The sequence below is a fragment of the Perissodus microlepis genome, chromosome 11 (genome assembly GCF_051167445.1).
Source record: "Perissodus microlepis isolate ML-2025 ecotype Zambia chromosome 11, ASM5116744v1, whole genome shotgun sequence".
Lineage (NCBI taxonomy): Eukaryota > Metazoa > Chordata > Actinopteri > Cichliformes > Cichlidae > Perissodus > Perissodus microlepis.
In genome coordinates this window covers 5,002,430-5,029,392 of record NC_140471.1, presented here as the reverse complement: position 1 = coordinate 5,029,392, position 26,963 = coordinate 5,002,430, and the positions used below count along the sequence as shown (strand labels likewise).

Below are 26,963 nucleotides of genomic sequence, written 5' to 3'. Positions count from 1 at the left end.
TGCCCAGCCCCACAGAGTCCGGGGCAGCCCACCCGACTCCACCCCAGAGAAAACTGCACCCACCCCATCATCCAATCATCTCCCAAACTACACAAGACAATAGACACCCAGGTTGAGTTCATTCTCCCCCTCTCCTATATCTCTCCCCCCACCTGCAGAGTGAGCTCCTGTAGTGAGGAGACCACCTGCAAAGATGTAACAACCTCCCCACCAGTTAGAGAGCCCCCTAGTTGGGCTGATGCACCAGAGGTCCCCTGCACTGGGGCTGAGCCCCCCTGCACCCACCCGCCCACTACTCCGGCGACACAACAGCCAGGACCCAAGCCCCCAAGGCCCGGCCAGCACCCCAGACCGGGGGGCGGAGCACCCCCAGACCCCCAAGCCTCCACGCCCGTCCCGGACCCTCCCAGGGGCAGCCAGGCTACCAGGCCAGTAACCAACGTCCGCCAGCACAGACCACAAGGAAAACACCATCCAAGAGCCCCAGAGCTTCTAACCAGGTCATGGCCACAGCCCCCAGGTTAGGCCCTCCAGGGAAACGTCCCTAGGGACTCCCCAGACGCCCTAAGGCCGTCCCTACCCCCACATCAACCATAATAGCGAAGGCAGGACCAAACCATGACCCCCCACCCCCACTAGGTGATGAAGCCGATCAAAGGAGCCCAAAGGGATTGATCAAATGTGATGGCAGAGGTTGTATCAAGACTAATGTGATCTATTAGATGGTTTTTATATTGGTTAGAATTAAGATTATATTTATTTTTTACCAGTTAATGAGGACCATTTTCTTGGCAATGCATAGGGCCGTAAAAACAACGTGGGCTGTGTTTATTTCTGCAGTGACCTCATCCAAGTTGCCCAGCAAGCATACTAAAGGGGAGGCTGGAATGTTACATTTCAGACACTTTGATAAGTCTTCACATATCTCACGCCAAAATTTCTGAACTGGTGGACAGAACCAAAGAGCGTGGATGTCATTGTCCGGTGTATTTGCTGTGCAGTGTGAGCAGTTGTTGGAAGGCGTATAGCCCATCTTGAACATCCTATGACCAGTATAGTGCACTCTGTGTAATATTTTGTATTGTATTAATTGCAAACTGGGATTTCTGATCCATTGAAAGGTTTTTAAGCATATCTGAGACCAAAGGTTTGGGTCTACGTTGATTGATAAATCTGCTTCCCATTTTGCAATAGGAAGGGATATTGATTCATCTATTTTAGAAAGTGTTCTGTATATTTTAGACAATAATTTGAGGGGTTTTAGACTAAGAAATTGTACCACACTTGGTGGTGTTTGTAATTCAGCTTCACTGGGATTAAATTTCTTTTTTACTATGGATTTAATTTGTTGATATTCCAAAAATCGTTTCTTGTTGATCCCATATTGTGTAACTAGTCTGTCAAACGAAATAAAGTCTGTTCCTTCCAATATATGTTCCAAGTATTTAATTCCTTTGCAACTCCAATCTGAAAAGTTTATCATATTATTGTTTTGTAATATGTCCGGGTTGTTCCAGATAGGTGTACGTTTGCATGGGATTAATGAAGACTCTGTCATTTTTAGAAACTCCCACCATGCTGTCAGAGAAGAGCTAATATTGATGCTTTTAAAGCATTCATGTCGTTTGATGTTTGAGCTGATAAATGGTAGGTCTGAAATTTCTAGGTTATTACATAGTGCCTGTTCTACATCTATCCAAGGTTCATCTAAGAAGGTGTGTTTAAACCATCTAGAGATGAACTGAAGCCTGTTGGCTAAAAAATAGTGATTAAAGTTAGGCAGATCTAATCCTCCTTTATCCTTGGTCCTTTGTAGTGTTTTTAAGCTGATACGTGGGGGTTTATCTTTCCAAAGGAATTTAGAAATGTACGAGTCTAGAGATCTGAACCAATCTTGTGATGGCTTATTTGGGATCATTGAAAATAAATAGTTTATTTTTGGCAAGATCATCATTTTTATAGCGGCGACCCTTCCCATGAGTGATATGGGTAAAGATTTCCATCTAGCCAGGTCGCCTTCTACTGTCTTTAAAAGTTGGATGTGGTTTAATTTAGTTAATTCTGAAAGTTTAGGAGAGACATTAATACCTAAATATTTTATATTTCCACATTGCAGTGGGGAAGGAGAAGAATTATGGAAGGAGCAATTAATCGGAAGAACTGTTGATTTCGACCAGTTAATTGAATAATCTGAGACAATTGAGAAGGAATTTATCAATGCAATTACCCCAGAGATATTGGTTTGTGAGTTTTGGAGAAAAAGTAACACATCATCTGCATAAAGGCTGATTTTATGTTCTATATTCTTACATTTTATGCCCTTAATTGTTGTAGCCTGTCTAATTGCTGCTGCTAATGGCTCAATAAAAATTGCAAACAGTGAAGGGGAGAGTGGGCATCCCTGTCTGGTGCCCCTCAGAAGAGAGAAGCGGGAGGATGTTTGGTCATTTGTTCTGACACAAGCTGTTGGGGAGTTATATAATATTTTTAACCAGTTTATGAAACAGGGTCCGAAACCAAATTTATGTAAAGTTGCAAATAGAAATTTCCAGTTAACTCTGTCAAATGCTTTTTCTGCTTCTAAAGAAAATATTATGGTTTCAGTGTTTTTACTGCATGAGTAGTCTATTAAATTAAGTAATCTACGTGTATTTGTTGATGAGTGCCTACCTTTTATAAAACCAGTTTGGTCAGGATGAATTAAAAGGGGGGTTATTTTCTCTAATCTCTTTGAGAGAGCTTTGCAGATTATTTTAAGGTCTACATTAATAAGGGATATTGGACGATAGCTTGAGGGATATACAGGGTCTTTGCCTGGTTTTTGTAAGAGACTGATATTTGCAGAGTTCATATTTGGTGGTAGTCTACCATTTTCTTTGATTTCCTGCAACATCCTGTGAAAAACTGGTGCCAGAATTGTCCAGAATTCTTTGTAAAAATCTGTTGGAAAACCATCTGGACCTGGAGCCTTATTATTGGGCATACTTATCAGAGCTTCCTGGAGTTCACCTGGCGTCAGTGGCGAATCCAGTGCCATTGCTTGGGTGTCTAATAATTTTGGAAGAGTTATGTTGTCGAGAAATTGATCAATTTCGTTTTTAGATGGGTTTATTTGTGGTGTATATAAAGTTTCATAGAAATCCCTAAAAATGTTATTTATTTTTTTAGGATCTAGATATATTGTATTCCCAGATAAATCTTTAACAGCACATATAGTTGTTTTTTCTTTATTGATTTTTAACTGGTTAGCAAGAAATTGTCCGGATTTGTTACCGTGTTCATAATTTTGCAGGCGAAGTCTTTGTACTACGAATTTAGTCTTTTTATTAATAATTTCATTTAATTCTAGTTTTGTCTTGCGTATTTTGTTTAATATTTCTTGGTCTTGGTGTGACACATAGGCTTTTTCTAAGGATTTGATGTTTTTCTCTAGTTCCTGAATTTTTTTGTTTTCTTCTTTCTTCTTATGTGATGAGAAAGAGATTATTTTACCTCTCATCACGGCTTTCCCTGCTTCCCAGAGGACAGATGCTGATGTTCCAGGAATGTCATAAAAGCCTAAATATAGAGTCCATTCTTTTTTAAAGTATTTGATAAACTCTTCGTCTTTGAGCAGTGATGTATTAAATCTCCAGTTTTTTCTTGGTGTAGTATTATTCATCTGTATTAGTGTTAAAGATACAGGAGCATGATCGCTGACAGCTATAGGATGAATCTCAGTGTCTGTAATGTTACTCAGCAGTGAGCTGCTGACCAGAAAATAATCCAGACGAGAGTAGGAGTGATGGACATGTGAGAAGAAAGTATATTCCTTACTATTGGGGTGAAGGGAGCGCCATGCATCGCAAAGACCAAAGTCGCTCATATACTGTTTGATTATATTTGTGGACTGCCAGTTACGCTGAGTTCCTGCTGTATTGAGCCTATCCATTTCTTCATTTAGTCCCAGGTTGAGGTCTCCCCCCAGAACAATTGTGCAGTCTAGGTGTTCGGAGAGTGTACTAAAAAAACCGTGGAAGAATGAGGGGTCATCAACATTTGGACCATATATACCTACAATACCTAGCTTTTGGTTAAGTATAGATAGTTTGACGTTTAGGAATCTGCCCTCTGGATCTATAACTGTATCGAGTACTGTGAAATTAATATTTTTATGTATTAGAATTGCTACTCCTCTTTGTCTACAATTATAACAGGCTGAGAGGAAACTCAGGTGTTTTAAGTTTATTCAAACCTGTGACAGGCATGTGGGTTTCTTGTAATAAAACAACGTCTGCCTGTAATTTTTTAAGTTGGTTAAGTATTTTTAACCTTTTTTCCCTAGAGCCAGCTCCATGCACATTCCATGTGACAAATCTTAGCATGCCCATAGTTGTGTGTTTGTGGCTAATGATGTACGCTGTGTGTCTCGCTTAGACGGGTGAGGAAAATGGAAACACATCATTTTTTTTTTTTTTGGTAAGTAAAGAGAAGAAAATGCGCGGCAAGAAGCTCCATAGGTCTGACTATGTGTGTGCATAATAACTAATATGAGCAAATGTGTGCATGTGTCCTATATCTGTGTGCGCTGTGTGGCTGTTGTAAATGTGTTGCCTTTAAACGCATGTGTGTGTGTGATCGTGCAGAGTAAGCATGTAGAAATAGACAGTGCCGTTTGTGAGTGGATAGGGAAACAGGTGATCGACATAGTGATAGAAAAGAGAAGCAAATATAGATACTATGCTTATCTAGTCAAGCATGCAGGTGTGACTTCTCAAAACGTTGTGTTCTCTACAAGGTCGTTTCTTACTCTTGGGTGGCGGTTTCCTGTTGCTGACAGATAATATGACGGCACACAGTTTCCGTTATAGAGCAGAGAGACAGCGGTTAACTATGCAGCTGGTTGAGTACAAACAGAAATACAAACACTCTTAGCTGATTATTATATGAATAATAAAACCTTTAAAAGCAAAAATCCTTTGACATTTATATATATATATATATATATATATATATATATATATATATATATATATATATGTATGTATTAGGGGTGCAACGATACACAAAATTCACGGTTCGGTTTGATACTTTGGTGTCACGGTTTGATATTTTTTCGATACAAAAAAATGTTCATGCCTTTTTAATTTGTCATTTATTAAAATTATAAATATATATTTTAACTCAAAAGTACAGTTTTTAAATTTAATGTTGCTGAAACAACAAAGTAATAAAAAAATACATCTATCTGATCGAGGAATCACTCATCTTTGGAAAACAGATTTTATTACAGAGAAATGGCTCTTTTCAAAATAAAAGCTATACTATACGCTTCTTCTGGGCTATATTCTTAGCAGCATATTAAACATATCAGGTCCCCATAAGGAGAATCATGTGCTAACGGCTGTCTAAATGACTCGGGTAAAATTTGTAGCATGCGTGCTTGTTGTTTTTGTCTGCTGTCTTTGCACTAGGATGATGTCGGAGTAAATGTGCAGTCATATTCGTTGTGTTCCCACTAGTGCTGTCAGCGTTAATCTGAAATGACGTTAACGCCACAACATGGCAAATCTCCGTTAACGAGTTACCACGGATCGCCCCGTGCGTGGGGCTGGACGGCCAACACGTTAACGAGCTAACGCACTAGTTCCCACCAATGTAATTGAGCATTGCGTGGCACATCCAACATACTGTTTTACTTTTGTCCATGACGCGCTTACCCACATGGTCATACGTCACATGAAAACCAAAATAGTTCCAAACGCCACATCTGAATGAGGGTGGGGGAGGTTCAATTTGCCATGTTGCAAGGAGAGCTTAACTTCTGTCTCGCTAGCTTGCCCTGTGCTCAGTGAATCTGCGTTCAACTACTCCGCCTAGGCTGCACTGTCGAGCGCAGATCCACTGAGCGCTCAACACAGACAGCATCGTCAGAAGGAAAGTTGATCAAATAAATTAAAAATTTTGTATTGTTCGATACATATGCGTACCGAACCGAAAGCACTGTATCGAACGGTTCAATATCGATACGATACGTTGCACCCCTAATATATATATATATATATATATATATATATACTACTACGGAATGGAGCAGTTGTCAGCCACTTCCTGTACATGGATGACATCAAGCTGTATGCCAAGAGTGAACGAGACATCGATTCACTGATCCACACCACCAGGATATACAGCAATGACATCGGAATGTCGTTCGGGCTGGAGAAGTGTAGTCGGATGGTAACAAAGAGAGGGAAGGTAGTCAGAACGGAGGGGATCAAACTACAAGAAGGCAACATTGCAGACATAGAGGACAGTTACAAGTACCTGGGGATCCCGCAGGAGAATGGGAACCATGAAGAGGCCGCTAGGAAAGCTGCAACCACCAAGTACCTGCAGAGGGTCAGGCAGGTCCTGAGGAGTCAGCTGAATGGTAAGAACAAGATCCGGGCTATCAACACCTACGCCCTGCCCGAGATGAGGTACCCTGCTGGGGTAATAGGCTGGCCAAAGGAGGAGATAGAAGCCACTGACATCAAGACAAGAAAGCTCTTTACCATGCATGGAGGGTTTCACCCCAAGTCCAGCACCCTGAGGCTGTCCGCTAAGCGGAAGAAAGGGGGCCGGGGACTGGTGAGTGTCAGCACCACAGTCCAGGATGAGACAACGAACATCCACGAATACATCACAAAGATGGCCCCAACTAACAGCGTGCTCAGTGAAACCCAAGAAAGTGGAGGAAGGCGAGGAACCATCATGGAAGGACAGGCCCCTGCACGGTATGTACCACCGGCAGATAGAGGAGGTGGCTGATATCCAGAAATCCTACCAGTGGCTGGACAAAGCTGGACTGAAAGACAGCACAGAGGCACTAATCATGGCAGCACAAGAACAAGCTCTGAGTACAAGACCCATAGAGGCTGGGGTCTATCACACCAGGCAAGACCCCAGGTGCAGGCTGTGTAAAGATGCCCTTGAGACAATCCAGCACATAACAGCAGGGTGCAAGATGCTAGCAGGCAGGGCATACATGGAACGCCATAACCAAGTGGCCGGCATAGTATACAGAAACATCTGTGCCTGTGATGAGAGGTAAAATTATTTCTTTCTCATCACATAAAAAGAAAAAAGAAAACAAAAATATTCAGGAATTAGAAAAAACCATCAAATCACTAGAAGAATCCTACGCGTCCCACCAAGATCAGGAAACATTGAACAAAATACGCAAAACAAAACTAGAATTAAATAAGATAATTGATAAAAAAACAAAATTCTTAGTACAAAGACTACGCTTACAAAATTATGAACATGGTAATAAATCCGGTCAATTTCTAGCAAACCAGCTAAAAATAAAAAAAGAATAAACAACTATATGTGCTGTTCAAGATTCATCTGGGAACACAATATATGAACCGAAACAAATAAACAACATTTTCAGGGATTTCTATAAAACGTTGTATTCACCACAAATAAACCCATCTAAAAAGGAAATTGATCAGTTTTTGGACAACATAACTCTTCCTAAATTATTAGACACTCAAGCAATGGCACTGGATTCGCCACTGACATCAGGTGAACTCCAGGAAGCCCTGATAAGTATGCCCAATAATAAGGCTCCAGGTCCAGACGGCTTTCCTGCAGAATTCTACAAAGAATTCTGGACGATTCTGGCACCAGTTTTCTACAGAACGTTGTTGGAAATCAAAGAAAAGGGAAGACTTCCATCAAATATGAATTCTGCAAACATTAATCTCCTGCTAAAACCAGGCAAATACCCTGCATATCCCTCAAGCTATCGTCCAATATCCCTTATAAATGTAGACCTTAAAATAATCTGCAAAGCTCTCTCAAAGAGATTAGAGAAAATTACCCCCCTCTTAATTCATCCTGACAAAACTGGTTTCATAAAAGGTAGGCACTCATCAACAAATACACGTAGATTACTTAATTTGATAGACTACTCATACAGTAAAAACCTTGAAACTACAATATTTTCTTTAGATGCAGAAAAGGCGTTTGACAGAGTTAACTGGAAATTTCTATTTGCAACTTTACACAAATTTGGTTTTGGATCCTCTTTCATTAACTGGTTAAAAACATTATATAATTCCTCAACAGCTTGTGTCAGAACAAATGACCAGACATCCTCCAGCTTCTGTCTCCTGAGGGGCACCAGGCAGGGATGCCCACTCTCCCCTTCACAGTTTGCAATTTTTATTGAACCACTAGCAGCAGCAATTAGACAGAATACAATAATTAAGGGCATAAAATGCAAGAACGTGGAACATAAAATCAGCCTTTATGCGGATGATGTGTTACTCTTTCTCCAAAATTCACAAACCAGTATCTCTGGGGTGATTACATTGATAAACTCAAGAATAACAGATTACTCAATTAACTGGTGAAAATCTACAGTCCTTCCGATTAATTGCTCCTTCCATAATTCCTCTTCTACACCACTGCAATCGGGAAATATAAAATATTTAGGTACTAATGTTTCTCCCAAGCTTGCAGATCTAACTAAATTAAACCATATCCCACTTTTAAAGAAAGTAGAAGGTGATCTGGCTAGGTGGAAATGTCTACCCATATCACTTATGGGAAGGGTTGCCGCTATAAAAATGATGGTTTTACCAAAAATAAATTATTTATTCTCAATGATCCCAACTAAACCGCCACAAGATTGGTTCAGATCTCTAGATTCATGTATGTCCAAATTCCTTTGGAAAAATAAACCCCTACGTATAAGCTTAAAAACACTACAAAAGACCAAGGATAAAGGAAGATTAGAACTACCTAACTTTCAGCACTACTTCTTAGCCAACAGGCTTCAGTTTATCTCAGGATGGCTAAAACATACCCTCTTAGATGAACCTTGGCTAGATGTAGAACAAGCACTTTGCAATAATCTAGAGATTTCAGGTCTACCATTTATCAGCTCAAACATCCAATGACATGAATGCTTCAAAAGCATCAGCATCAGCTCTTCTCTGACAGCATGGTGGGAGTTTCTAAAATTGACAGAGTCTTCATTAATCCCATGCAAACGTACACCTATCTGGAACAACACTGACATATTACAAAACAATAATATGATAAACTTTTCAGATTGGAGAGGTAAAGGAATCAAATATTTAGAACATATATTAGAAGGAACAGAATTTATTTCATTTGACAGACTAGTTACACAATATGGGATCAACAAGAAAAGATTTTTAGAATATCAACAAATTAAATCCATAGTAAAAAAGAAATTTAAACCGGGTCAAGTTGAACTACAAATACCACCAAGTGTGGTTCAATTTCTTACTCTTAAAACACCCAAATGACTATCCAAAATATACAGAATGCTTTCTAAAACAGATGAATCAATATCACTTCCTATTGCAAAATGGGAAGCGGAAATATCAGTTAACTTAGACCAAAACTTCTGGTCTCAGATTTGCTTAAAAATCTTTCATCTAATTAGAAATCCCAGTCTTCAATTAATTCAATACAAAATACTACATAGAGTGCACTATACAGGTCATCGGATGTTCAAGATGGGTTATATGTCTACCAACAACTGCTCACACTGTCAAACCACTACATTGGACAATTATATCCACGCTCTTTGGTTCTGTCCACCAGTTCAGAAGTTTTGGCGCAAGATATGTGAAGACTTATCAAAGTGTCTGAAATGTAACATTCCAACTTCCCCTTTAGTGTGTTTGTTGGGCAGCTTAGATAATGTCACTACAGATAAGAATATAGCCCATATGGTTTTCACTGCCCTATGCATAGCCAAGAAAACAGTCCTCATGAACTGGAAAAATAAAAATAATCTTAATTCTAACCAATATAGAAATTATCTAATAGATTACATTAGTCTCGATACAGCCTCTGCCACCACATCAGATCAATTGCTCTGGGCTCCTTTGATTAGCTCCATCACCTAGTGGGGGTGGGGGGTCATAGTTTGGTCCCACCTTAGCTGTTGTGATTGGTGTGGGGGTAGGGACAAGCTTAGGGTGTCGGGGGATTCCCCAGGAGCATCTTCCTTGGGGGGCTCAACCCGGGGTAGCGGTCATGGCCTATTAGGGGCTCTGATGGCTCTTAGGTGATGGTTTCCTCGTGGCTGCGTGCAGCGGGGCTAGGGAAGGGTCTGTGCTGACGGACGTGGGTTACTGACCTGGTAGCCTGGCTGCCCCTGGGTGGGTCTGGGACAGGCGTGAGGTTCTTGGGGTGCTCCGTCTCTGGGCTGGGGCCCTGGCCGCGCCTCAGGGGCTTGGGTCCTGGTTGGTATGTTGCTGGGGTTGTGGGCGGGTGGGTGTATGGGGGCCCAGCCCTGGCGCAGGGTGCCGCCGATGCATCGAGCCACCTGGGGGGCTCTTCAACTGGTGGGGGAGGCTGTTACATCTTGCAGGTGGTCTCCTCTCTTCAGGAACTCACTCTGCACAAGGGGGAGATACAGGAGAGGTGGAGGAAGATCTCAGCCTGGGCGTCTAATGTCGTGTGTAGTTTGGAAGATGAGTGGATGACGGGGTGGGTGCAGTTTTCTCTGTGGTGGGGTCAGGTGGGCTGTCCCAGGCTCTGTGGGGCCGGGCGGCGCTGCTGTTCTGGGCCCCCTTTCCCTGGCGGGTTGCGGAGTATGGGGGTGCCTACTGGGGTCAGCGGGGGAGCTGGCCCAAGGGAGGGGTCACTTGCCCCTCCCTTCCTTCCCTCCCCATCTCCAGCTGCCTCCCTCTTCCCGCTCCACCACAATCATCCACACATGCAGGGCCTTGGGGTAAAGGTGTGTCACCAGGGTGCAGGGGAGGCATCCCCCCCCCCTCTGTCCCCTTCTGGCTGCCTGTGCCTCAATTTTATCTCACAACTTAGACACTCACATTACTCACACTCTCATAACACATACATATAGGATCTTGGGGGTGGGCACGCTACACGGACTCCAAAAAGATCATCAGGGTGTACACCTCACCCCTGACGTCGTTGCCCACCTCTCAAAGGGCTATCAGGAGGGGCTATGCGCTTACCTGCTGCTCTCTGGCAGGTAGCTCCATGCCCTCCTGGGTTTTAAATGCACCTTAGAACACACATGCCTCAACACTACATATGACTGAGCGGAGGGAGGTTTGGAGTCTTCTCACACCCCCGTTCTCTGCGACCTTCTGGAGTGGGGGGCCAGGAGGAGGAGTTGGCCGTCCGACTGGGGTCTGGAGTGTGGGGCCTCCCTGCTGCTGCGGAGTCGGGGCGGTCTGCTTCTCTCCACCGCAGGGAAAAGGGTAACACCACCTGGGTGTGGGTGCAGTTTCCCCCTCCAGGAGCAAGGGTACCTAGACCCGGTTCTTAGAGTACGCTTGGGGAGTGTGATTGTGTGTACAGTGTCTCTCTATGTCTGTCTCCATAATGGGTGAGTGTTGAGTAATTGCATATGAGAGCATGAGGGTGGGAATGGATGTTTGTATCTGTGTGTGCCTGTATGTCTGTGTCTATATGTCAGGTTGGGTATCAGACGCAACCTCTCTGGGGACATCTCAGGCACTCTAAGGTATGGAGGCCTATCTCCCCCCACCACTTCCCCTGCCGGTGGCAGACGCCCTCAGACATCGGTGCGCTGGTGGTTCTTTCAGGTGGTGGTTCTGTCCAGGGGTGGGCGTCCAGGTACACACCGGCTCACTCCTTGGTGGCTGCTTATCGGGGCCTGGAGACTGGGGCTCGGTCACTCTGGCACAGCTGGCTGCCGGCGGAGCTCACGGGCATGTCACTGCAACCCCCCCTGACTTCTGCTCCGCGGCTGCTGAGTGACCCCTCATCTGGGACTCTCCTCAGCTCTTTCTTGGATAGTGGCGCAGCTGCCCCTCTGTTGGTCTTCCTTGGTCTCTTGTGTTCTGGGGGCCTCTGGACGTCTGGAGTCTTGATCTCCTCCATACCTGCTTCATGCCCTGGAGGACAGGGCTGTGGCTCCCCACACCCTCTAGCAGATCATTACATGAAGGAACCTTTTAAAAACAAGTGCGTCCATGCTCACAGGTGTACACACGGGTGCTCACACACAAAAACGACACCCTTTTTGGCTCCTACCTCAAAGCACACTGTGCGCTGTCGATATTACGTGCTGCACAATAATGTTTAATATTTAGTATTTACTGTTATATTCCCATATATCATTGTGATGTTGTTTATTGTATTGCTCTCGTTTTCTTCTGCTTGTTTTCTTTTCTTCCTCAACAGGTGATCCAGGTGATTGATATATGTATATTTTTTTTTTTGTCTGCTTATTTAGTTGGTTTTTGTTTTTTTGCCCTTTATCCCCGTCCCTCTTCTCCACTGTTTTTTCCCCCCTCTTCCTTTCTCCCTTTTCCTTTCCTCATTCAAGTCTGTCCTGTATCTAGCAAGTGAAAATAAAAAAATAAATAAAATAAACAATAAAAGGTGAATCAAATAGACCATTACGGCAAGTCTGGGATGGTCAATTTGGTAAAGTAAATCCGTTGGGTATCTTTCTTTGCCTTTAGACAATAATTCTGATGGCAAAAGAACCAAACGGGACAGGCAAAAAAAACAAAAAAACCCATCTGTGCCGAATATTGCCTGGAAGTGCCGAGGCCAAAATGGGAGACGCCCTCAAGGGTGGTGGAGAATGACCGAGCTAAGATCCTGTGGGACTTCCAGATACAGACAGACAAAATAGTGGTGGCTAACCAACCGGACATAGTGGTGGTAGACAAACATGAGAAGACGGCCGTAGTGATCGATGTAGCGGTTCCGAATGACAGCAACATCAGGAAGAAGGAACAGGAGAAGCTTGAGAAATACCAAGGGCTCAGAGAAGAGCTCGAGAAGATGTGGAGGGTGAAGGTGACGGTGGTCCCAGTGGTAATCGGAGCACTAGGTGCAGTGACTCCCAAGCTAGGCGAGTGACTCCAGCAGATCCCGGGAACAACAGCGGAGATCTCTGTCCAGAAGACCGCAGTTCTAGGAACAGCTAAGATACTGCGCAGGACCCTCAAGCTCCCAGGCCTCTGGTAGAGGACCCGAGCTTGAAGGATTGACCGCCCACAGGGGCGAGTGGGGGAAAAAAAAAAAAAAAAAAAAAAAAAAAAAATATATATATATATATATATATAATAATAATAATAATAATTATTATTATTATTATTATTATTATTATTATTATTATTATTATTATTAAATAAATAAATAAATATATATATATATATATATATATATATCCTCCTCACTACCAGCAATGCAAATTTGTCCTCTGTAGAGGACCTTTCTAAACCTGAATATCTCCCATGCACTGCATACTACAGAAGTGCCTCCTTTTGGTATCTACAGAGGACATTTAGGGCTTTCCAATGATACCAAATGTGAAGGGGTGGAGCTTTGGGAACTTTAGTTTTTTCATTAAGGAACATGGCAGCCATCGCTGCAAGCACATTTTATGGGAAGAAGAAAAGTAAGTGCATAAAACTTCTTATTAAGCAATTTTTAGCTATAAATGTTGTTAACATATTTTAAATAAGTCTCTTAATAACACATTAAAACATAGTATGCTTAATTCTAACTTCATTTTAGTATAGTATTGAAGTGTTTAAAAAATGTCCTCCGTAGTGGACATTTGTAGTCATTTCCTCCATTTTGTTCTGTTTTTTTAAATGACCAGAAAAGGAGTCCTTTTTAGAAGCAGAAAGAAATTTATTGCAGTTTGATGAGGGAAACCCAGATCTTGAGTTGTCTGATGAAGAAGATCATAGGGAATAAGCCCTTGAAGAAGAAAGAAGGAGGAGCATCAGAGATGGTACTCAGACCTGAACTTGCTGTCATTAAGTGGTTGGACAACAAGCCAGTTGTCATGGCATCCTCTGCCTATGGCAATCAACCTCAGGACAGACGCACAAGATGGTCTAAGAAAAACAAAAGGTTTGTCCATGTGCCAAGGCCACTGGCAACTGCTGAGTACACTACCAATATAGGTGACGTGGACCTTGTTGCTGAATGTTGCGTTTCTACAGGATGGTCTCTCATACTCAGAAATTGACAGTATGTGCAGTTCTCTACTTTTTGATCTGGCAATCACCAACTCGTGGCTTCAGTATAGCAATGACTTGCAGTTTTGGGGGAAGAAACCACTACAGTTCCTTGAGTTCAAACTTCTCCTTGGTGAACAGTTGAAGCAAATATTTGCCATCAAAGTTCATTTTTACATGTTTGGCCTTCCAATGTCCTCTGCAGTGGACATGTGATATCTAAAAAATGTAAACTTTTTTTTCCCAAAAAATTATTTCAGTCTTCTAATTACCTTACAAACATTGGGGGATTTAAATTTTTTTTTGATTGGACAACATTTTTTTTCCTGGTAGTCAGGAGGATATATATATATATATATATATATATATATATAAAGCTCTGACTTGTATTATGAGTATGAGTCTGTGGTCTGGGATAGAGTCCTGTAACTCTGTCTGCAAAATACAGTATATAATGACCAATGTTGGGCAATTAATTATGTAGTTACTTCTTCAAAAAAGTTACTGAGTTTTGCAAACAAAGTTTTTTGCAGATGTTTACCTAAAAATGCAGCCAAGGCATTTCAAAATATTTACAGAACAATCAGCTCTTCTGCATCAAATTATTTGTGCCACTCCAAAAAAAAATTTCTGTCAACACGTGTTGAATTCTATAACATAAAGCCATAAATATGTTTCTCTGAGTGTTTTCTTAACAATTACAGGTATCTTCATAAAGTTGTACAAAAACGCTTTATTTCGCCAAGATGACGCTATTCTTACTTTGAAATGCATTTCAATTTGAGTTCTCACCCAAAACAAAGTATAGGTTTTCATTTTGTGAATAACTTGAAAATCTTAGCTCAAACAGTGGCAAAAACCTATTTGCCCAACACAGGGGTGTTGAATTCTAAGATTAGGCCATGAATGTGTTTGTCTGAGTCTTCTTCGCCTCTGTCAGTGCGCCCCAGGACAGCTGTGGCTACAATGTAGCTTGCCATCGCCAGTGTGTGAATGTGTGTGTGAATGGGTGAATGACTGAATGTAGTGTGAAGCGCTTTGGGGTCCTTAGGGACTAGAAAAGCGCTATACAAATGCAGGCCATTTACCATTCTTTCAATAGTTATAACTGTCTATATGAAGTTGTTCAAAATTACTTTATTTTGCAAAGACAACTCTATTCTTACTGTGACATGCATTTGAATGGAGTTCTTGCCCAAAACAAAGTATAGGTTTTCATTTTGTGAATAACTTGAAAATCTTAGCTCAAACAGTTGTAAAAACCTGCTTGGCCAACACGGGGATGTTGAATTATATAAGATTAAGCCAGAGCATCAGGTTTACATGTAAAGTCAATGGAAAAGTGCGATGACACGCGATCGCGGGTCCTGCGAAAATTCGGAAGCAGATTTGCGACGCGAAAACGCGTGAAACGCGCGTCAGTTTACCGCGTCTGGCGAGTTTGACTCGCGATTAAAACCACGCGCGTCAGTTTTTGTGTTGCATTTTGTGCATACGCACGTATCGCGTCAACCGCTCAAGTTGGAAAAATCTGATCTCCAGCATCAATTCGCTCCGCGACAACCAATCAGGGGCCTGGTGACGTGGCTCTGAAGGGGTTAGATCCAGCCAAAGCCCTTCATTCTTCATTCAATATGAAGGAAAGGATAATCAACGCCGTAGCAAACAACCCGGAGCTGTACGACACCAGCTGCTTTCTTTACCGAGACAGGAATATAAAGGACCGAGCTTGGAGTAAGATATGTGAAGAGATCGGGCAACCTGGTAAGTTCATTCATTTCTCTTTTGAAATCTTTGACTGACCCGGGGAAGCCGCACAAAAGTTAGCAAGCCACCGCTATTTTCCCACTGATGTACAAATACCGTTCTGCTTTTATGCATGTTGTCATATAGGAATATATTTTGTTTATTAATGTAGCACCCCACCCGTGATATGGAGTCTAAATCCACTTACCTCAGTTTGGACTGAGGTAAGTGGTGTTAGGTTCATTACAGCCTAGATACCACAAATGGTTCTGGTATACAGGGAGTGCAGAATTATTAGGCAAGTTGTATTTTTGAGGAATAATTTTATTATTGAACAACAACCATGTTCTCAATGAACCCAAAAAACTCATTAATATCAAAGCTGAATGTTTTTGGAAGTAGTTTGTAGTTTGTTTTTAGTTTTAGCTATTTTAGGGGGATATCTGTGTGTGCAGGTGACTATTACTGTGCATAATTATTAGGCAACTTAACAAAAAACAAATATATACCCATTTCAATTATTTATTTTCACCAGTGAAACCAATATAACATCTCCACATTCACAAATATACATTTCTGACATTCAAAAACAAAACAAAAACAAATCAGCGACCAATATAGCCACCTTTCTTTGCAAGGACACTCAAAAGCCTGCCATCCATGGATTCTGTCAGTGTTTTGATCTGTTCACCATCAACATTGCGTGCAGCAGCAACCACAGCCTCCCAGACACTGTTCAGAGAGGTGTACTGTTTTCCCTCCTTGTAAATCTCACATTTGATGATGGACCACAGGTTCTCAATGGGGTTCAGATCAGGTGAACAAGGTGGCCATGTCATTAGTTTTTCTTCTTTTATACCCTTTCTTGCCAGCCACGCTGTGGAGTACTTGGACGCGTGTGATGGAGCATTGTCCTGCATGAAAATCATGTTTTTCTTGAAGGATGCAGACTTCTTCCTGTACCACTGCTTGAAGAAGGTGTCTTCCAGAAACTGGCAGTAGGACTGGGAGTTGAGCTTGACTCCATCCTCAACCCGAAAAGGCCCCACAAGCTCATCTTTGATGATACCAGCCCAAACCAGTACTCCACCTCCACCTTGCTGGCGTCTGAGTCGGACTGGAGCTCTCTGCCCTTTACCAATCCAGCCACGGGCCCATCCATCTGGCCCATCAAGACTCACTCTCATTTCATCAGTCCATAAAACCTTAGAAAAATCAGTCTTGAGATATTTCTTGGCCCAGTCTTGACGTTTCAGCTTGTGTGTCTTGTTCAGAGGTGGTCGTCTTTCAGCCTTTCTTAACTTGGCCATGTCTCTGAGTATTGCACACCTTGTGCTTTTGGGCACTCCAGTGATGTTGCAGCTCTGAAATATGGCCAAACTGGTGGCAAGTGGCATCTTGGCAGCTGCACGCTTGACTTTTCTCAGTTCATGGGCAGTTATTTTGCGCCTTGGTTTTTCCACACGCTTCTTGCGACCCTGTTGACTATTTTGAATGAAACGCTTGATTGTTCGATGATCACGCTTCAGAAGCTTTGCAATTTTGAGACTGCTGCATCCCTCTGCAAGATATCTCACTATTTTTGACTTTTCTGAGCCTGTCAAGTCCTTCTTTTGACCCATTTTGCCAAAGGAAAGGAAGTTGCCTAATAATTATGCACACCTGATATAGGGTGTTGATGTCATTAGACCACACCCCTTCTCATTACAGAGATGCACATCACCTAATATGCTTAATTGGTAGTAGGCTTTCGAGCCTATACAGCTTGGAGTAAGACAACATGCATGAAGAGGATGATGTGGACAAAATACTCATTTGCCTAATAATTCTGCACTCCCTGTAGACAGGAATCAAGGAAACTATCAGTAAACCTTTGCCTGCAAGTTAGACTTAACCAGTAGTAAAAGAATCAACCCCAGACAACTCTTTAACACAAACCAAACGTTTACTGAATGTAAGGGCCGGAAAAGTAATGTACAACACACCCTTTTCTTAACTCAACTCAAATGATATCCAGCTCCATAAACAAATGAAACGTGCTGTGTAAATGAAATAATTCCCTTTGAAATTATGTTAAACAACACAACTTATGTTATCACCTCTTGGTAAGTGACTCACTAATATACACTCGAAAATATGCTATATAAATCCACTAGATACACAATATTCACACATGGGCCCCACACACACTCACATTCACACTTGTTGCAGGCCTGTTTGCTGCTCATGGCGGACGATGGAGAAAAATCCTCTTCTCCCCAGTAAGAGCACAAAAGTCCGACTTACAGTTCAGTTGCTCGGTAGGTTGCCGTTCACCAGTCCCAAACTAAATCCACTCTCCGCTCTCCCTGCGGACACGATGCTGTCTCTGCTACAGCGCGTTAGCCAGTCACTGTCCAGCTCTCCGACAGTCCATCGCGGCTACCTCCGTGGCGCAGCCAAGCAGTCCGGGCTAGCCTTTAGCCTCGGCGGTCATAGCTGTAAACACAGTTTTTCACGGTGGTGCGACCGTTGAAACAAAAACTCACTTCATCCACACTCTGTTGCGAAGCTCTCACACGGTTAACTTTCTAGTCATACACTCTTTTGTGCTAGTTAACCTCAGTAAAACTAGCTGAGTCTCTCACTTTGGTCCAGCTAACCTCGTGCATCTCTCCATGCCGTTCTCTTCTCCTCCTCCATTGCAACAGATACACAGGTCCCGTTCTATGCTACCTTCACGGGCCTCCAGAAACTCTCTTCAGAGTTACATACCATAAAATAATACTTTATGATTAACATAACAGTTTCATTGCTCTAATTACCTGTATTTATCTTGTGACATATTACAGGGCAAATTACATTCAGGGTACAGTTACATCACATAAAATTAACTGTGAACACCTTATGTTACTGTGGCGTTTATGTCCATGGGAATTATGAGTATCTACTCCCAAATTCCCATCTGGGCTACATTAATAAACAGCACACAGTGGTCCTGCTGTTCATCCGTCACTGCCTCGCTTTTTCGCAGATTTTTTATTGCACCGTACGGCATTGCATTCTGCAGGCCGATTGACAAATCTCCTCCGTGCTGTGTCTCCTGCGCTTGCCAAATTTATCATGTTTGGTTTTGATAACCATCACGTCCAATAGAAAAAACAGCACAAAAACACCCATAACTATGATTACTGTATTCAACCTGTTAACATTTAATATTGTCTTGATAGAACCAACTGATTCTGCAGCAGAGCATCCCCTGTTGCTTCTCCTGGCTCCCCAGTCCTTGAGCTCCTGCTGCTGCACCCACAGGTATGCAATTGTAGCATCAGATGTACAGCAAGCACTGATAGCTTTTTACTCGGTGGGATTCCCTTATGATCACCTTTACTAAATATCTACAACAAATCTGATTATATCCTGGGGTTTTTTTCAATGTTGAAATTAAAATCTAGTAGCAGCCTTCTCATTTCTTTGTGTTTTGTGCTGTGTTTTACAGGCCCACAGAGGAGGACAGCTCCGAGGCAGATGAGGGACGGGTCCCAGGACGGTCCATCGGCGGTGGAGCTGGCCATCCTGGTGTCCCTGAAGAGGCCACACCAGTCTCCAATGGAGTATTTCCTCCTCAGCCTTGTTCCTGTTCTGGAGAGCAGCTGGGTCCTTTTTATTCCTGTCTCTCTGTAAGTACTTATATTTTATATATTTGTGTTTTATGTTTTTCTGTTTGAGAATCTTAATGTTATTTCAAATAAATTTTTATAATGACTAATGTCTCAGTTCTATTACACAGCAAATGTTGGCACACAACTTGACACATGTAGAATTTATTTCATGTTATACTAATGACAAAATATACTAATACAGTGGGATGCAAAAGTTTGGGCAACCTTGTTAATAGCCATTATTTTCCTGTATAAATTGTTGGTTGTTACAATAAAAAATGTCAGTTAAATATATCCTACAGGAGACACACACAGTGATATTTGAGAAGTGAAAAGAAGTTTACTGGATTTACAAAAAGTGTCCAATAATTGTTTAAACAAAATCAAGCACGTGCATAAATTTGGGCACCACAAAAAAAGAAATGGAATAAATATTTAGTGTTTATCAATGTGTGTGTCTCCTATATGATATATGGGGTGCCTTTGTCTGGACGTGCTTCCCATCCAGAGCTCCACAGCAGAGAGGGTAGTTCCAGCGCTCCTGGAATCCCTCTGTGATGGACCGCCAGTCTCCAGGTGAAGGCACAGCCATGAAGTCGTCCACTAGACAGTCCCAGATGGCCGTCGCTACCTGGGGGGTGATCTGGCACACCGTGGACACACCGACTCTGAAACTGAACGCGATGGTCCTGAAGGAGTCCCCGGTGGCAAGGAACCTGGACAAAATTGTTCAAAATTAGTATTATGTGTACTGCAGTTACAAAATACATTATTCAAATTCCAAAATATTTTTGTGATGTCAGATTTAAATTACAAAACATAAATCTTACATAAAACATTTTGTAATTATAAGGATAATTGCATAATATATATTAGATATAATATAAAACAGTCAGTTGTGTTTTGTTTTAACTTTAACATATCATAATTTGATTGGTAGCAACTTTTACCACTACAGTGTGCCAATCACTCATAATTCCTAGACATGTCAATCAGGTAGGAATGAAGTAAGACATTAATAGAAATAAAGAGTTGTATGTTGACATGTAGCCCTTTCCTTGCTTAAATCATTGTTAATATTTTTGAAAAATTAACCCGTGATAAGACATAGCATATTAAGATAGAATATGCTAGATAGAACCATATAACTAAAGATGAACCAAACTGTTCACAATTTTATCTGGCTCTCAGTTTTAAGAAAGGCATGCAGATTGACAGGCGCTCTGCAGGTGGGATTGAGCGCCTGTAGTTGGTGTCTAGGCGGGCGATGCTTGGACCAACGCGGGACAGCAGGTACTCAAACTGGGTGAGGGAAAGACGGTGGTACCGCTGAAAGCCGCGGTCGTCCAGGCGCAGCTCCTGGAGCAAATGGTGAAACTCACCAAACTGCTCACGCCTCTGGAGGACCTGATGGACCCAGGTACAGCGAGGACGTCCTTAACGCCGCTGCTCTGCTCTCCACAGTAAATAGAGAAGGAAGACTCTCTCTTCAAACGCTAGCTAGACAGCTGCCATCTTGCAAAGATACCATCTGGCACAACTTCCTCCCACATTCCTCCCACATTTACGGTTCACGCGCGATTGATTTGTGTTGGACACGCGTCGAGGTGCGAATGTGCTCCCATCAAATTAGGGGCGTTTGGCGCATTTTTCGTTCGTGTCTATGGCATTCGGTGTGAACACACCGTAAAAAGAGCCGGAAATCCCATCACTAGAGCACTCGGCTGTCGGGGAAACTTGTTTTGTAAAGTCCGTTTAGCTCATCTGTGCAGGTGAATGACTTTAGCCTGATTAAAGAAATCAAGAGAAAAGCACCGGGCTGCTCAGTCACTGACTAACTACCGTTACTGTACTGTAGTATTAGTACTTTAGTATTATACTGTAAGAGCATCAGGCTTCAGCTCCTGTGCAGAGCCGATCATTAAATATGTGCAAACAGCAGCATGTTTTCAGTCTCTTGCCACATCTGAAAAGACAGTAACACCAAATTTTTAAAAAAGAAGCTTGCACTTAAGTACCATATTTTTCGGACCATAAGGCGCACGGGATTATAAGGCACACTGTCCACAAACGGGTCTGTTTTCATACATACGGCGCACCAGATTATAAAGCGCATTAAATGAAACAAAACTGTCTTCTTGCTTCCTCCACTTCCGTACCATTGATTAATTAATGTTGAATTCTCTGGTAGCTGCTCTATAAACACTGGAACAACAGTATATGTTGTTCAGTATATGTATATGTATAACAGTATATGTATATACACACCACTCAGGAAAAGGGCAAAGCCCACCATCAGAACTATCAACACCTTTTCTGAAGATGCTCGGGCTCAGCTGCAGGACTGTTTTGCCCTCACAGAGTGGAGTGTCTTTGGATATGTTGACATTGAGACTCACATCACTGAGGTGCTGGGTTACATCAATGGACACTGTCATCATGGAAAAGTGGGTCCGGGTCTATCCCAACTGTAAACCCTGGATGACAAGTTAGGTTCAGGCACTGGCATACAACTTTGCATATAAATCTGGGGTCCAGGATATGTACAGCAGAGTAAGAGCAGACCTTAGAAAAAGCACCAGAGCAGCAAAACTGGACTATTCAAATAAACTATCGGATCATCTCTCAGATAATAACTCCAAGAAGGTATGGGAGGGCCTGAACACATCACCAACTACAAAGGCAATGGGACAAATACAGATAACATGGACATTTCATTAGCACAGGAACTTGACTACCTCTTCACCCGCTTTGAGAGAACTATAGACACCCCTACCATGCACACTGCCCTGCCCATAGCCTCCCCTGAGCACAGCCCACACACACTTACTCTCCAAGAACATCAGGTTTGCAATGTGTTCAGAGCAGTTAATCTGTCACGGTCTGGCTGGCAGACCGTGGGGGTGTAGGGAAGGAGGACCCAGGCGCGGTGCTCTGTGTATAAGTGGTGCGTTTATTTACAGTGTGATAAATATCAATGCACAATTAATCCCCGTGTTCCCCAAGACTCCCGTGTGTGTCTTCCAGTGGCGTCCGTGTTTGTGCTCCCTGCTGTCGTGACTCTGCACACCCTGTGCGTGCTGTCCTTCCTCTCCACGCTCCTCCTGGGGGAAAACAATGGAAGCAGCCGTTAGACACTGACCCCTGCGGGCCAACACGATCAGTATTTCCTGGACTAACACACTGACTTGGAAGTCTAACTCAATGATCCCGCGTCGGTGGGAGCTCCAAGACTCTCCTAAGTACCTCCCCCGATGAGCCCTGATCAGCAGCAGGTGTCTGGCTTTGGGTGTGGCCAGCAGTGTTGGTCAAGTTACTTGAAAAAAGTAATCAGTAACTAATTACTGATTACTTCCCCCAAAAAGTAATCCCTTTACTGATTACTTATTTTCAAAAGTAATTAATTACTTAGTTACTTAGTTACTTTTTAAAAACACGATTTACAACCTGAATAGGTGATAAAGCGATAGATCTGTCAGCCCAATCCTACTTTTTCTGCATAATACATCATACAAAATGTAATCAAATGGAAAAGTCTCTTTTTTTTAAACTTGTTTTATCAGTTTTAATCTTTTAACTTTATGCATCAAGTAAAAATTTAATTATATGCACCATTCTCTGACTTGAAGAAATTAGTTTAACATTTAAACCTATTTTCTGCACATTCCAGCACATAAAATAAAATATTTTTTGTGTTTACACTCACTCTTTCAAATAGATGCAAGTAAAACACAGCAGAAAATAAATAAAATCAAAGACTAGCGGTCCTGTTGCTCTATTTTCACCTGTAAAGCAGGAATGGGGTAGGCGGTGTGCTCTGGTGCAGGTGTGCCGCAGCGGTCAGTTGAAGAATCCGCGAGTTTCTCTGTGAATTTCCCATTACGTCGTTGCGCACTCGGAGCTTGTTTAGGGTTTTTTTCGCTGTAAAAAGAAGTTTTCTTCCCACGCACAACGGACGCTAATGTTTTTGTCACTTTTTATGGAATCAAACTCAAAGTAAGGTCAGTACTTCCACGCTTTAAACGCTGCACGCTCATACTCTCTCCCGCACTCGATATATGATCCATTGTTGATCTGCACACAGCTGTTGTCACGAACGTCGCACTCGCTTACGTCACTGTCATGAGACATTCTCGCAAAAAAATCACGGTTTTAGTAACGCAGTAACGCAGCGTTCCTACGGGAAAGTAACGGTAATCTAATTACCGTTTTTGCAATAGTAATCCCTTACTTTACTCGTTACTTGAAAAAAGTAATCAGATTACAGTAACTTACTGCCCATCTCTGGTGGCCAGTCCCCTAGCAGGGCCACACCCACCAGCCCTGAAGGCGCCTTTAAACAAGAGTTCAGACACACCTGCACCCATACACACACCCACACACACACTCATATCTACAAACATGGAGAAGAGGGGCAGCAACACCAAAAATACATATAATATAACAAGTCCATAACTGCTCAGGGATCCTGGGTCGCTCAGACCCAGGACCCTGACATAATCAGAGAAAAGCAGCTGGCCCTGGCAGAATACCTGGGAGAGTTCTCCACCAGCTGGGTCCTGTGTTCACTAGACTATTCAACCTCTCCCTCACTGCCTGAAATCAGCAACAATAGTCCCAGAGATCATCCTCTCTGTCACTCAGCACTGACTCACCACAGGGATGTGTGAGTCCTCTCCTATACACCATTTACACCAGTGACTGCATCTCCACACATCCCTGCAACATCATCATCAAATTTGCAGATGACACCACTCTGATGGGACTCATCACCAACAATGACGACACCGCCTACAGAGATGAGATCCAACGTCTGACAGAATGGTGTGACTACAATAACCTAACCCTCAACACCAGGAAAACCAAGGAAGTGGTCATGGACTTCCACAAGACAAAAACTGATCCCCCTCCCCTCTCCATGAAAGACAACTTTGTGGAGAGAGTGTCCTCCTTTAAGTTCCTCGGTACCCACATTTCGAGGACCTTACAAACACATTAGCCCAGGTGAAGAAAACCCAGCAGAGCCTCCATTTCTTGTGGGTTCTGAGTTGGAACAGGCTGCAGACTGACCTACTAGTGTCCTTCTATCGAGCACACCATCCCCGTATGGTACGCTGGTTGCACAACAGCCAATAAGAAGAGACTCCAGAGGGTCATCAGAACTGCAGAGAAGGTGATCAGGTACCCACTCTCCTCCCTGCACTCCATTGCCAACTCCATCCTAACGACCATCTAGTCAACATCCTGCCCTCTGGAAAAAGGTTTAGATACATCAGGTGCAAAACCAACAGACTAAAGAACAGCTTCTGCCCGTGGGCTGTCAGAATGCAAATTAAGAGTGTGAGCAGACCTCTCCCACACAATCATTCTGTCGCTGCTATTTGCTATTTATTATGTTGCTGCCATGTTTTTTCTATGCAATAGCCCTTCCATCCTTATTTATTATTTATCATACTTTATTACTTTATTACGATGCCCTTGTACACACCCCCACAATGCTTTCTGTAACCCAAACATCGTGTATATACATAGGGTTCTTATATTGTTTTTCTCTCAGGTCTAACAACTGTGTGTTGACAAAATAATTACACTTGATAGTAAACATAGAAAAAGAACTTGAAAACAGAAAACCACTCACTCTGTCCCCAGCTCCATTCACTCCGCCATTCATTCCACACAAAACAGAGATGGTCACTGATCTTAGAGCAGTGAAAGTTGAACAGGCAGCAGCTTGCCTATGATTCTGCTCTACGCCACCATATTTCCAACTAAAAACTTAACCACACTTAATCTATCAAATTAACCCAGCATCAACCAAATACTTCAGAGTAACAAAATTTTGCCTTGTTATGTCATCTATTATGTGTACTTGTAGACACATATAAATGAGAAGAGAGAAAGAGAGAGAGAAAAATGAGGCAGGCAGGAAGGGAGATAGGGAAAGGAAGAGAAAGGGCAAGAGAAACAGCTGAGAGGAGAGAAAAAAATGGGGGGGGAAAGAAAAATAAGAGAAAGAGGTGTAGTTACAGAAGACATCAAGAGAGAAAAGACAATGAACAAAAGGAGAGGTTAGAGAGACAGAGAGAGATGGTGAAGGACAGCAGAAGGAAAGAAAAGTGAGGGACAGAATTTGCAGAAGATCCCATAGTCAATCCACCAGAGATCAAGAATGGAAAAGGGAGAAGAAAAAAGGAGAAGAAAGGAAAAAGAGACAGACAGGGAGAGAGAGAGAGAGAGAAAAAAACAGCGAAAGGGAGAGGGAGAGAGAAACAGAAGGTTGAAGACATGGGTCAGTAGTGGTAGATGTGGTTACATCTGACAACCACAACCAGGCTTTCACTGGCTCCTCCCTCTACCTTAGCCCAACTGCAGCAAAACTGTGGTTATGGGTTTAAAAATCATACTCCGGGTTGCGCTCTACCTTTACGCTGCTGATTTCATTAGTTGGGAGGCCAAAGAGAGGTTGAAGACAGGGACCAGTGGTGGGAGATGTTGTTACATCTGACAAACAGAACCGTGCCACATTAGGATTTTTCAAATGGAGGACTTTGGATAGATAGCTGGGTGCTAAATTGTTTAGAATTTTAAAAGTAAGCAAAGCACATAGTGCGCGGTCTATCTTGCGTGCTGCACAATAGCGTTTAATATTTAGTATCTACTGTTATCTACTGCTAGCTAGTTTATTGTGATGGTGCTGTATTTATTATGTTGCTCTTTCTTTGTTTGCTTTCTCTTCTGTTTTTTTTTCTCCATACAGGTGATCCAGGTGTTTTGTTTGTTTTTCTTTCTTTCTTCCCCCCTTTCTTACCATCTCTTCTCCCCTCTGTTTTTCTTTCTCTCCCTCTCTTTCTTTCATTCTTTCTCCCTGTCCTATCCCCCAGTCATGTCTGTCCCGTTTGTAGCAACCGAAAATAAAATAAATACATAATTATAATAAAGGTCAATCAAATGGACCAATATGGCAAGGCCATGATGATCCACTTGGAAAAATAAATCCGCTTGGCATCTTTATTGATCTTAAGACAACAATTCTGATGGCTAAAGATTCAAACGGGACAAAAAAAAAAAAAAGTAAGCAAAAGAATTTTTTAACAGGAAGCCAGTGTAGGTTGGCTAAAACCGGAGTGATGTGATCATAGATTCTAGTACCACTTAAGAGACGCACAGCTGCATTTTGAACTAACTGGAGCCGGTAAAGAGAATCGTGTTCGAGGCCCAAGTAGAGGGAGTTACAGTAGTCAAATCGGGGAGTGATAAATGTGTGAATATGCTTTTTGAGGTCCTTCAAAGGAAGGTACGGCTTTGCTTTAGATATCAGGCACAACTTGTAAAAACTGTTTTTTTTTTACCACAGTGGAGACCTGTTTCTCAAGTTTAAATGAGCTTTGCAGGAACACTCCGAGGTTTCTGACGGTGAGCAAGAGATGGCTAGCAAGAGGACCTAGGGCATCAGCTAACTAGTCCTGCGGAGTGTGACTATGAAAAACTATGACTTCTGTCTTATTCTCGTTCAGTGTAAGAAAAGTATGTGATAACTAAATTTTAGCCTCATGGAGACAGTTGAACAGAGGTTGCAAAGAAGCAA

General features: G+C 42.4%; 1 long non-coding RNA gene across 1 annotated transcript; it reads right to left on the bottom strand.

The window, feature by feature from the left end:
• Positions 1 to 19,524: 19,524 nt before the first annotated feature.
• On the bottom strand, positions 19,525 to 24,676 carry LOC146377107 (uncharacterized). Its single transcript, XR_014801741.1, has 2 exons — positions 23,164 to 24,676; positions 19,525 to 22,482 (listed from the first exon to the last, which is right to left on the bottom strand). It is a non-coding gene; the product is annotated as an uncharacterized LOC146377107 (long non-coding RNA).
• Between the last annotated feature and the right edge of the window lie 2,287 nt (positions 24,677 to 26,963).